Raw genomic sequence first — 13,732 nt, 5'->3', positions numbered from 1 at the left:
TGAAAATTCTACAGAGTTGTAGAATTTTGTGATTTCTGGTATGTGTGCACGCACAGCCTTGTGCGCACGCACACACCAATGGAGTTTTACAACCTGTGCGTACGCACAGCCCTGTGCGCACGCACAAGTTGGGAAGGCTCGTCTGCTGGGGGCGCTAGCACAGGTTTTGCGAGTGAACAGACATTGTGAATTTTGGCACCTGTGCGTACGCACACCCCTATGCGTATGCACACGTTTTGATACTTCTCATGGGCGTGCGCACGCACACCCCTGTGCGTACGCACACCCCTGTGCGTACGCACACCCCTGTGCGTACGCACACCCCTGTGCGTACGCACACCCCTGTGCATACGCACACACCCTGTTTTTCAAATTTAAAACTTGTTTTCAATTATTTCACCTTTCCAACAAGATTGTAAGCTTCTATAATACCATTTTAAGACTCTTGGACATAATTTTTAGGTATGAGAATATGGGAGAGAACTTAAGGGATTTAGTGATGTTATTTTGAAAAGTTAGAGAATGGAGGTTTAGGTTTCTGGTGTACTGAGGCTGGATTTGGTGGAGTGCGAAAGAAGAATGGTATATGAATTGAGAAAGTGACGAACTAGTGAGTTCGGAATAGAAAGTTGTGAATTGAGAATGGTTGTGACGAGTATGAGTGGAAGGGTGCTATGAGCAGTGGCATCTGAGATTGAATATGTGATTACGATATGCATTGTCCTCCGTCGTAGGGGCTGTGGCAGTCTCCCGCCTACGTTGGGATATGAGAGTTGAAGCTGGGCTTCTCACTCATATTTCTCGCAACCAGAGGAAGGTGGTAAGGCACACTCCCTCGGAATGTTTCCCTCTGAAAGGAGAAGGTGGTAAGGCACTCATCCCTCGGAATTATTCCTCATGAAAATGCGATTTCTCTCTAATTGCAAGGTGGTAGGGCAATAACACACGGAATCATGCGGCAACCAGAGGAAGGTGGTAGGGCACGCTCCCTCGGAATGTTTCCCTCTGAAAGGAGAAGGTGGTAGGGCACTCATACCTCGAAATTATTCCTCCTTATGCAGAATAGAGAGACTAATACGGGAGTTGTCGACTGGATTTTGTGTCGGGTTTGGCACTAACTGTCATGTGATATCACAGCTAATAGGACAGACATTCATCATATGCATCTTCTATATGCTTGCTTGCTTTGTTTACTTGAGCTTGCCTAATTGTATAATATGTCTACTTGCTTCTTGAATTACTTGTTATCTATATGAATACTATCTGTACTTTCTTTGCTTGTATTATCTGTGGTTGCTCGGTGTTGAGGAGGTTAGATAGGCGACGGCGATAAGATCGCACGGAGGGTAGATTGGTGAAGGCTGTGGGACAACGGTGATTAGTATTAGTTAGAATTCCCCTAAGTTTAGATAACCCGGTTTATGGTTCAAGTTCTTTATTTACTTATTTTATATTTGTTCTAAGCTTGAATATCGGTTTGGTGTGAAGTTCTAGGATTGCCTTCTGCTTCTTGGAGCCTTACATCTTACATATTGGGCACTGTTACCATACTGAGAACCTCCGGTTCTCATTCCATACTTTGTTGTTGTTTTTCAGATGTAGGTCGTAATTCACTTCGGTGAGATTGCGGATATGGTGACAGAGTGGAGTATGGTTCCTCCTTGGTTTATTTCCGTTTTGCTTTGTTATAGTTACTCTCACATCTTTTTGTATATTTATCTTTATGGCCTTAGAGGCTTACTTGAGAGATAAGTTGTATAAGTTGTTTTAACTCCAAAACTCTATATTTTACTATTTGTAACTGGTCGGCTTAAACTCCGCAAGCTGCGGCTAGTTCCCTATGATTATATACTCTTATATATCTATATATGTTATTTTCTCTTGCATCTATACCTTGTGTCTTAGGCGTTAGCTTCGTGTGAACGTTTCGCACTTTTGTAATTCTGTCTTTGAGCTTAATCCTTCATCGGGATTCTAGAATATATTATTTCTTTCCATATAAATATGTATAAGCCTTAGAATTATCGTAACCTCTAATTAACCTTTGCTTTACGGCTAGAGGTAAAGCTTAGGGTAATTGGGGTGTTACATTTAGTGGTATCAGAACTGTTTGTCCTCGTGAGACTGAGGGATGGTCCGATTGTGCTTCATTGCATACTCTGTGTGTCTTTTCTTTAATGCTATTAGGTTATCTACTTGATATTGTATAGCATGCTTGTTTGGGATAATGGAAGAACTAGGCTTTTGATATTGAGACTGATTACCTTGATATCGATTGTTTGGTGTAGACAGGAACCCTAATGGCTACTCACGAATGAGGTCGTACCTGTTCACGAAGAGAGAGTAGAAACGAGCAACCGGCCGATAACCATGCCGAGTTCATGCGTGGCAATGGCGAATCTTGCGAACACCATGGAAGCGAATGCTGCTGCGACTCTGCAAGCTGCGTAGAGGTTAGGCCAACCGACGGGGAATGGAGACGAAAATGGTGATGACTTGGGAGGTGCTCCGATGACCCTAGCTACGTTTCTAAAAGTTCACCTACCGACTTTCAGAGGATCGACCAATCCCACGGAAGCGGATAACTGGTTCCAAGCTATGGAGTGCGCACTGCAAGCACAGCATGTCCCGAATAACCAATACGTGGAGTTTGCTACTTATCAGCTTCTGGAAGAGGCCCATCATTGGTGGCAGGCAGAATGCTGCTTGCTCCAACTTCAGAACGTCGATGTTCCTTGGGATGTAGTCCAGACGGCCTTCTACAAGAAGTACTTTCCTGAGTCTGCAAGGGAAGCGAAAGAGATGGAACTTATGCAGCTGAAGCAAGGTTACTTATCTGTGGCGGACTATACCAGCCGATTTCAGAAACTCTGTAGGTTCTCTAGTGCGTGTCAGGGTGCCCCGGAGACCTATGAAAGTTGGAAGTGTGTCAAGTATCAAATGGGGCTTGAAGGACGACATCATGACTGTTGTGGCTCCTATGGAGATTCAGATTTTCTCCAATCTGGTAAACAAGGCAAGAGTGGTTGAAGAATACGCAAAGACGGTAGCCTCGTCAAGGGACACTCATGAAGGCAACACTAGTAGGGAACGCGACGATTACCTTGGGCCAAGGGGACAAGACTTCAAGAGATATGGTGAAGGGAAGCGGTCAAGAGCTTACTCTCCTAATATGAAATGTCAGGAGTGTGGGAGTTCCATTCGAATAGGCCATGCCAGTTGGGTAAGAAACTATGTTACAAGTGGGGCGCACCGGGACATTTGGTTAGAGATTGTCCACACCGAGGAACACGTGGGGCGGATAGATCACAACAACAGGGTTGAGGTAATTATGAAGCCGATGACCAAACCTCAACTTATCTTCGTAGTATAGACTATCGTCGTTCGTGTTGAAAAAGTTTTAAAGCTTAGGTTGATTTTTAAACTTGGTTTTGAAACTAGGACTGGAACTTTTGGTCAAATGATATGATTTAAAAAGGGAAAGTGAGTCCTAAGGTTTTGTTAACTTCTGATTTTGGTTTGCAAAATTGATTTATAAAAAGAGGATTCAAATTGAAAGGTTCCGATTTTAGGATTCTAATGAATTTAGGAAAAATCGTATTTTAAAGTGATTGATTTACAGATGAAAGGTTTTTTACTTTTGATAAGGTTTTAACAATGGACTCATTTAGATTGCACTTGTTTTAAAGGTTTTGAAAAATATTACAAAATCGGTATTTGAATTAAGGAAAATTTTCGGATTCCAAGTGACAATAATCAGAGTGACGCATCAGAAGGCGTTTTGAGAGAGAACATCAACACGGTGGGATGATGGTGAACGAGATGCTTTAGCAATTTGTTGGGTTGGTAACATTGAAAGTAGGATGCTTCGTGGAGAATATATATATATATATATACTTCGAGGGCGAAAATTTTTTTAAGGAGGGGAAGATGTAAGAACCAGAGTTTTCACGAATAAAATAATTTAAATGCCCAAATTAGGTTTCGGAAAGTTAGAATGAGAATTTATGGATTTAAATATGATTTTTGGGCTCAGTAGGTCTTTCCGAGTCAGAAAATATGTTTTCTGTAAAAAACCGCAAAAAATCGCGAACCGACAGTTGAACCGGTTTAAATCTGCTCGGTACTGTGCGAGAAAAAGTGAGAACAGTCGAAAACCTTAGAAAAATATTAGAAATAAAAAACCGGGCGTTAGTGTTAAAGGTTTGGCCCAAAGTTGGGTTGAACGGGCTAAAAACGCTAACGAGTTGGACCGAGTCCAAGTTGGGTCCAAGCCCAACATATAAAAGCACCTTTTAATGAGCCTTAAGCTCATTTTCAGCAACCCACAAAGGGAGGGGCGCTGGTTATGAAAGAAGAGAGGAAGAAGGAAGTGGCACTATTCATCCTCCACTTCTGGGAGCCATATCTTGAGCTACGGAGCTCTGATTGACGAGCCATTTGCGCCCACGCGAAGCTCTCAACGAGCTCTTCCTTTCTATCTAAAGAAATCTAGTAAGATCTCTCTCTTCACACTCTAGTTTCTAGCCCTAAGTTCCTGCGCGTCTTTGGGTTGGTTTTTGAGCAAGTTTTGTGGTTTTGCTTGTTTAGGTGATCTCTAGTAGCGGGTAATTGTTGGAAATTATCGCAACCTTCTTTGGACAAGGTAAGTTGCTCATAAACTCTTGTGGTGTTGTATGTAGTGGTTTCTAGGTTTTGATTTTGATATATATATATATATATATATATACACACACGATGTTAGTTGAGCTTTGGTGGCTTGTTGGTGAGTCTTGGAGGCTTATTTGGACTCAAGTGGTGGTTTGAGCATATTGAGAATCGACCAAGGTATGGTTTCAGTTTCCTTTATGTAATACTAGCAGCTCAACAGGCACTAACGTGCCTGTTCAGCCGCTTTTTTATTATTTTTAAGAAATTAATTTTATTTTTTTGTTAATATATTATTTACTTTTTAAATTTATTAGATAAGTATTTTTTTTATTTTAATATTGACATGATCTTATTTATATCATATTTTTTGAAATTAAAATTACTATAAAACACTTTAAAATGTTAAATTATAAAATCACACAATAAAGAAGTAATATATAAGGTGAAATATTCGATAGAGTAAATTTTTATTCTCAACTATGCTAAAATATACAAAAAATATTTTCAGAATGATAATGCTTCTATTGTATTTCTTTAAAAGTTTTGAATGTCGTCTATTAATTTATAATATTTTTAATTTAATTTTTTTAAATTTATTATGACAAAATAACGTATGATGAGAATCTTGTCCACTAACATTGCAAAAATATTTTTAAAAATTAGTTTATTCATTGTATTTTATTTTGTTTTTTTTTTTGTTTTTGGGTGTTTATGTTATATTTCATACATTATTAAATTTTAATTTGATAAGTTTTTTTATCATCAAGGACTTATTATCTAGTTACTGTAATTTAATTAAGATATATTTTTCATCACTAAATGATGTTATGTGTATTACGGTTATTGTCATTAAATAATATTTTTAGTAGCATTTTTTTAGTTTGTACTTAAATTAATTATTCAATAAAAATTTGTCCGGTAACTCATAAAAATATATACAATGTTATCTATGTTTTTAATTTGAGAATTTTTAATTTAGTTACCTATTGACTTGTAATATTTAATATAGTATTTAGATATTTTTTAAGAAATTAGAACATATTTTGCCATGACCAAATTTTACTATCTATTAAATTTTTAATTGGATAAAGATTCTATAATAAAAAGGATCCATATAATTTGTACAATACATTAATAAATACATGAGATAAAATAAGACATATTTTTGTACTATTTTTCAATAGTTGTTGTTTTATGTTTAAGGTAAATCTTTTCTAATTTTACTATTTAATTTTAAAAGATATATGTTGTTACCAAAATTTTATTACAAATTATTGTTATTATTAGTCTTATGAATGTATTGCCTATTTAAAATTTATAGTATTTGTTAATTATTTGTTTTATTTTTTTTATTATAGAATTCATAATTTTGTTTGACAATAGGCATTTTATATAGTAGTATACAATATCAAACCTCTTAATTTATTCAATACAAAAAATATTTTAAATGAATATTATGTAATGAAGATAAAATATTAAAAATATAAGTAGAGTAAGTGAGTACTAACTATTCATATTTGCATGGCTTTTAGCATTGTTTGTAATTGGTTCATTATAAGAGATTGATTGAGGCATTGAATTAGTAGCAGTGGTCTCTCGACCTACACTTATACAAAAAAAATACAAACTTAATATGTTGTAGATTATCTTAAAAGAATTAAAAATTAGTTCTCAGAAATCAAATCAAATCGTGTAAATTAAGTTAATTAATTTTGTTAATCTTCTATATTAAGATTTAATGTATAGGCAAAATGACTTAAAACGACGTGATTACATGTTTTAAATATATAGGATACTAATCAGTTAGGACATCACCACATCTTTTACTTGAACAGCTTCATTATAATGTGATTACAGACCTATATTTTTAAAGAGCAATATAGATAATAAGCATAATTTGAATTCATAAGAGTAAAATTAGTTATCATGATTAAAGTTAACTTTTATGTCGCGTATAAAGGTGATTTTAATTATTTTAAATTTGTTTAATTTTATTCTGAAACAGAGAATATTTTAAAAATAATATGCTTCTATTATATTTTTTTCTATTGATTTTTTTTAAAGTTTGAATATCGTCCATTAATTTGTGACGTTTTTAAATTTATTTTTTTAATTTATTATGATAAATTAACAATATGATGAGTATTTTGTCCGTTAAGATTGCAGAAATATTTTTTAAAAAATAGTTTATTTATTATACTCTAATTTATCTTTATTTTTTGTGTTTATATGTTAACATTTCACATTAGAAATTTATTACATATTTAATATTATTAAATTAATATATTTTTAATAATAAATAATGTTACGTGTTTCATGATTATTATCATTAGCTGATATAGTAGCATTTTTTTATAATTGATATTTAAGATAGTTATTCAATAAAAATTGATTCAGTAACTCATATAAATATGTAAAGCGTTATCTATGTTTTTAATTTTAGAATTTGAAAATTATTTATCCAATCACTGTTTATAATATTTAATATAGTATTTAGATTTTTTATAAAATTATGACCCATTTTACCATGATCAAATTTTGGCATTTGTTAAATTTTTAAATGGACAATAATTTTATAGTAAGAAGGATTAATTTTTATTTATGCCATGTATTTTAAATACATGAGATGAAATATCAATATTCTTGTATTCTTCTTCTATCATTATGTTTGTATTTAAGTCAAATTTCTCCTGGTTTTATTTTAAAATTATAAAAAATATATATTATTACCAAAATTTTAAAATATGAAAATATAAATTAAAATAAAAACTAAAAAAATAAATTAAAGTATATTAAAAATAATTATGTTACATTAATTTAACACAATATATAAATACTATTTTGATAATAAAATTATTATGTTTGACAAATTTTTGTAATTATCTTATAACGTAGTATTTTTGTATATAAAATGACTTCATTTATTTTTTAATAGAAGAATACAAATGCATATTTTTTTATTTTTAATATTTTATCCCAAGCATCTACGTTAATTTGAAACATAAATATATATTTTTTGTAATAAATTTATAATAAAAGTTTTAGTTAAAGAGTATTCAATATTTCTTTTTATAATTTAGAGCAATAACTTTATTTTCATTTAATAGTTATTACTTTGTAAAATATATTTAATCACTCATATTTAAAAATATACATAGCAAAAAATAAGCAATATGTTAATATTTTTTCTTTTTATTCTATTTGTTATTATTAGTTTTATGAATACATTATTTATTTTAATTTTTTAATTATTTATATATTATATGATAAAGATGGAATATTAAAAAAAATTATTATTTTGTCCACTAAATTTATTTTATAAAATAGATTATGTAAAGATATACAAAGTCTACAAAAAATTGGACACCAAATTGTAGTAACTTTTTGTATTTTTTTATTAAGGAGTGCTCTGTTATATGTAATTTTTTTTAAGTTAAATAATAAGCATCAGAAATATATAAATAGTGTATATTAATTTAATTAATTTTGTTATAGAATACCAACCAATTATGTTACTATGACGTCTGTTATTTGGATGCGCTTTCAATCCTAGATTTTTCAAAGAGTAGAATACAAATATTAAGCAAAAATTAAATTTATAGCCCAAAAAAATTAAATTATCATAATACATGTTAATTATGTTACCTGAAACAAAATGATGATGATGATGATGATGGGTGGCTCTGGCCATTTGTCTAATTGTAGTTAATCCTAATTATAGTAGTTGATATAATGTGATTGCTGATTCGTTGAATTTCAATTATAGGTAGCAAGACGCAAAAAAGAAAAACGATTGCAAGAGCACGATTGAAAGTGAAACAGATATTTAACTCTCTTACGTAAAGTACGATTAAAGGCGCAGAAGTTTTTTTATTGAAAGTGAATCGGTATTTAAATTGAGTACGTATTAATAAGTTTTTTATTGAAAGTGTTTCAGTTTTAAACTCTGTCGTGGGTTGAAAGTGAATCAGTTTTAAATCTGTCGTGGGGTAAAGCCAGTTTTTGAAAAAATAAAATAAAAAAAAAAGAATTGAGTATGTAGTAGCAGTTTCTTTATTGAAATCAGTTTTTAAATTCTGTCTGTGGGATAAAGCCAGTTTTTAATAAAAAGAAAACAGGGGTAAAATAGGAAGAAAGAATTGGATACCAAACTTCTGTATCCCCATTATATATTGGTATAGATGTAATGTTTATTGGCACTTAGGCTAGTTGGCCCTAAGATAGGATTGAATGTTGTTGGTGTATGAATAATTATATGTGAATTGATGTTAATTGTTGTTAGTATTGGATTATTGTGGTTGATGATGATTATTGGGAATTGTTGGTGTTAATGAGTATTGATAATTAGTGTTGTTGATGAAAGTTGATAAATGAAGTGGTGGTGTTGTGTAGAATAAATTCAAATACTAATAATAATGATTATATGATTTGATGAGGTTGTTGGTATTTAATAATTATGAAGGTTGATGAGGAATGTGTGATTTATTGTTGTTAATGAGGATTTGTTGAGGTGGTTGATGATTGATGATAAATGTTGATATTGTTGGTAATTGAAGGTGAGTGTTGGGATTGTTGATAAATGATGTGAGTTATGAAGTTAGGATAAAGTATGATAATTGATGAATTGGAATGATTGATAAATGGCTATATTGATGTTAAAATTGATGATGATGATGGTTAGTAAAGGTATTATTAGGTATTTGATAGTGAGAATTGATGATTATATATGGTGGAGTGGTAAATTAGAGTATGGCAAATGGTAAAATCTGATATGGGATAGAATTAATGTGGTTTTGGTTGGGTTGGGTTATGAAAGTTGGTAAATTGAGATTATTGTGAGTTTTGGTAAAAGTTGATTTTTGGTGAACTTTGTTTGATCATAACGTATGATCATTCAAAGATTGGTGTCGAAATCTGAAAATTCTAGAGTTGCAGAATTTGTGATTTCTGGTATGTGCGCACGCACACACCAATGGAGTTTCACAACCTGTGCATACGCACAGCCCTGTGCGCACGCACAAGTTGGGAAGGGTCATCTGCTGGGAGCGCTAGCACAGGTTGTGCGAGTGAACAGACATTGTGAATTTTGGCACCTGTGCGTACGCACAACCCTGTGCGTACGCACACGTTTTGAAACTTCTCATGGGCGTGCGCACGCACACCCCTGTGCGTACACACACCCTGTTTCTCAAATTTAAAACTTGTTTTCAATTGTTTCACCTTCCCAACAAGATTATAAGCTTCTATAACACCATTTTAAGACTCTTGGATAGAATTTTTGAGTATGAGAATATGGGAGAGAACTTAAAGGATTTAGTGATGTTATTTTAAAAAGTTAGAGAATGGAGGTTTAGGTTTCTGGTGTATTGAGGCTAGATTTGGTGGAGTGCGAAAGAAGAATGGTATATGAATTGAGAAAGTGACGAACTAGTGAGTTCGGAATAGAAAGTTGTGAATTGAGAATGGTTGTGACGAGTATGAGTGGAAGGGTTCTATGAAGAGTGGCCTCTGAGATTGAATATGGGATTATGATATGCATTGTCCTCCGTCGTAGGGGCTGTGGCAGTCTCTCGCCTACGTTCGGATGTGAGAGTTGAAGATGGGCTTCTCACTCATATTTCTCACAACCAGAGGAAGGTGGTAGGGCACGCTCCCTCGGAATGTTTCCCCCAAAAAGGAGAAGGTGGTACGGCACTCATCCCTCGGAATTATTCCTCCTGAAAATGCGATTTCTTTTTTATTGCAAGGTGGTAGGGCACTAACCCACGGAATCATGCGGCAACCAGAGGAAGGTGGTAGGGCACGCTCCCTCGGAATGTTTCCCTCTGAAAGGAGAAGATGGTAAGGCACTCATCCCTCAAAATTATTCCTCCTTATGCGCAATAGAGAGACTAATCCGAGAGTTGTCGACCGGATTTTATGTCAGGTTTGGCACTAACCGTCATGTGATATCACAGCCAATAGGACAGACATTTATCATATGTATCTTCTGCTTGCTTGCTTTGTTTACTTGAGCTTGCCTAATTGTATAATATGTCTACTTGCTTCTTGAATTACTTGTTATCTATATGAATACTATCTGTGCTTTCCTTGCTTGCATTATCTGTGGTTGCTCGGTGTTGAGGAGGTTAGGTAGGCAGCAGCGATGAGATCGCACGGAGGGTAGATTAGTGAAGGCTGTGGGATTACGGTGATTAGTATTAGTTAGAATTCCCCTAAGTTTAGATAACCCGGTTTATGGTTCAAGTTCTTTATTTACTTATTTTATATTTGTTCTAAGCTTGAATATCGGTTTGGTGTGAAGTTCTAGGATTGCCTTCGGCATCCCGGAGCCTTACATCTTACATATTGGGCACTGTTACCATACTGAGAACCTCCGGTTCTCATTCCATACTTTGTTGTTGTTTTTCAGATACAGGTCATAATTCACTTCGGTGAGATTGCGGATATGGTGACAGAGCGGAGTATGGTTCCTCCTTGGTTTATTTCCATTTTGCTTTGTTATAGTTACTCCCACATCTCTTTGTATATTTATCTTTATAGCCTTAGAGGCTTACTTGAGAGATAAGTTGTATAAGCTGTTTTAACTCCAAAACTCTGTATTTTACTATTTGTAACTGATCGGCTTAAACTTCGCAAGATGTGGCTAGTTCCCTATGATTATATACTCTTATATATCTATATATGTTATTTTCTCTTGCATCTATACCTTGTGTCTTGGGCGTTAGCTTCGTGTGAACGTTTCGCGCTTTTGTTATTCTGTCTTTGAGCTTAATCCTTCATCGGGCTTCTAGAATATATTATTTCTTTCTATATAAATATGTATAAGCCTTAGAACTGTCGTAACCTCTGATTAACCTTTGCTTTACAAGTAAAGGTAAAGCTTAGGGTAATTGGGGTGTTACATATATCATCCTTCCTTTTTTACTTGATTTTTTCATCTTTAAACACTGTATTTTTTTAAAAAACACTTTGAAATTATTTAGTAGCAAAGGATATTGAAATTAATGAGATTTGAGAGAAGATTATGCATTTAAACTTAAAAAAACATAAGAAAAATATATGAAAAACATAATAAAAACTTCTAAAGATGCAGATGCGTCACTGGTCTATTAACAGAACTAGACTTTTAAATCAGCCTAGGCCTAAAACTATTTTATGATAGGTCAGGCCAGACCAAGTCGAATGCAGACAAGATTACAAGCCACAGGTCAATTTGCGCAAAGAAGATTACAAGGGCTTGGTTATTCTGTAAATAAGGATTAGGGTTTGGAGATCATGTGTAAGAACCGGCTTAACCGCTTTAGTAAAATAATAATTTTTAAGTGCCCAGAGTAGATTCAAAATTGAGAAGTTTTAATTTGAAAATTTAAAGGTGAAATTTGATTTCAATGAATTTTTTCTGAGTTGGAAAATGTATCTTTTCTAAAAAGTTTTTGTAAAAATGCGTACTAGTGCTTAAGCCTGCAGTACCAACTCTAGTCTGTCCAGTACCACGTATTTTGGAAAATAAGATTTTGAAAATTGATTTATTGTTTTGAAAGGATAAAAATAATTTAGAATAGAAAATCAGACGCTAATCTTAAAAGTCTTGGCCCAAAGTGGGTCAAACGAGCTAAAAGTGCTAACGGGTTGGACCGGGCTCAAACTGAGCCCAAGGTCCAACATACATATATGTGTTTAATGAGCTTTAAGCTCATTTTGAAGGGAAGAGAGAGAGAGAGAGAGAGAGAGCTCGGATAGGTGATGGTGGGGGGTGAAACCCGATTGTCACTATTCATCATCACCTTCTGAGAGCCATAACTTGAACTACAAAACTCTGATTGGTGAGCCGTTTACGGTCACGCGAAGCTCGTATCGAGCTCTTCTATTCTAGCTAGGCGTTGTTGGTAATATCTCTCAACTTGCACTCTAGTTTCCATCCCTAGATTTTTGCATTTTTGGGTTATAGTTTTTGAGTAAAATTTGTGGTTTTAGTTGTTTAGGTGATCTCTAGAAGCGGATAATTGTCGGACTTTGCCCTAATCACCGTTGGATAAGGTAAAAAACCTCTATATCCTTGTGGTTTAGTGTAGTGTGAGCTTTAGTTAATAATGCATGGTTATGTTGTATGTATGAAGCTTGTTTTTAGAGTTGGTGGTGGCTTTTGGTTTGGCGTTGGTGGTTTGGAGTTTGGTGGAAGCTTATTGGAATCAAGTTTGGTGTTTGAGAATTTTGGGAATCGGCCAAGGTATGGTTTCGGTTTCTTTTATATAATATGTAATGTTTCTTGACACTTAGGCCAGTGGCCCTAAGATAGGTTGAAATTGAATGTATTGGCTTGTTAAATGTGTGTATGTGTATTATGTGTGGTGGAATTGCTTTGAAGGTTGGACTATGAGTTGGTAATGATAAATGAGAAAATCAATGAATGTGATGGTCTAGAATGGTGAGAATGTGATAAAATTGGTGTATGGATTGATAATTATTGAGTTTGTTGTGGATGATGTTGGTTGACGTTGATGAGCATTTATGAGGATTGTGAAAAAGTGAATACTGATAATGATTGCTAATGTTGAGTTTAATTAAAGAGAAGTATGAATATTGATGTTAATGAGGATTTGTATTAGATGTTGATGTTAATAAAGGTTGGGCATGGTGAAGTGTAGGTATTGGATTATTAATTATTGAGATTTGAGTCTTATAAGTGGATTTTGGTGGTTGAAATTGATGAAAATATATGTTGTAGGTTTTGAAATGAATAGGAAGATAAATGGATGTGATTTAGATACATTAGGATTGATTTGGATATAGAACAATTGGTTATGAATTGGGAGTTTTAGTAAAGTTGAGTTTTTAGTGTTTTTGGTAAAAATGGGTTTTAGGCTAACTTTGGCAGATCATATCTTGAGCTACCGTTTTTGAAATTTATTGATTTTTGTATCAAATTAAAGATAATTCAAAGAGCTTTTAAAGGGTATAGATTTTGTGGAAATCGGAATTTTGTGGTGAAAGATATGATCGTCGGAAGTTAGTATCAGAAATCTGAAATTCTGTGATATTGCAGAATTTGAGATTTCTGGTTTTTATGTGCGCACGCAAA

The sequence above is a fragment of the Arachis ipaensis genome, chromosome B1 (genome assembly GCF_059453495.1).
Source record: "Arachis ipaensis isolate K30076 ecotype BB chromosome B1, ASM5945349v1, whole genome shotgun sequence".
Classification (NCBI taxonomy): domain Eukaryota; kingdom Viridiplantae; phylum Streptophyta; class Magnoliopsida; order Fabales; family Fabaceae; genus Arachis; species Arachis ipaensis.
Note: the sequence above shows the minus strand (reverse complement) of the source record.